The sequence below is a fragment of the Ptychodera flava genome, chromosome 18, assembly GCF_041260155.1.
Source record: "Ptychodera flava strain L36383 chromosome 18, AS_Pfla_20210202, whole genome shotgun sequence".
Lineage (NCBI taxonomy): Eukaryota > Metazoa > Hemichordata > Enteropneusta > Ptychoderidae > Ptychodera > Ptychodera flava.
The window spans coordinates 9,776,680-9,777,029 of NC_091945.1; the positions used below are offsets into that span (position 1 = coordinate 9,776,680).

Below are 350 nucleotides of genomic sequence, written 5' to 3' on the forward strand. Positions count from 1 at the left end.
TAGAAGAAACAACAGGAATTCTAACAACAGCTTTAAATACAACAGAGGAAGAAACAACACTTCCTACTACTATCAGTACAACAGAGGAAGAAACAACACTTCCTACTACTATCAGTACAACAGAGGAAGAAACAACACTTCCTACTACTATCAGTACAACAGAGGAAGAAACAACACTTCCTACTACTATCAGTACAACAGAGGAAGAAACAACACTTCCTACTACTATCAGTACAACAGAAGAAGAAACAACACTTCCTACAACGATCAGTACAACAGAAGAAGAAACAACACTTCCTACAACGATCAGTACAACAGAGGAAGAAACAACTGATGCTACGACGAAATTC

The 350-nt window shown here is 37.7% G+C and overlaps 1 protein-coding gene across 1 annotated transcript in view; it reads left to right on the forward strand.

Moving 5' to 3' along the window:
- Positions 1–350, forward strand: part of LOC139117920 (fibrillin-1-like) — a 68,939-nt gene that overhangs the window by 17,689 nt on the left and 50,900 nt on the right. The gene's annotated exons all lie outside the window — the stretch shown is intronic.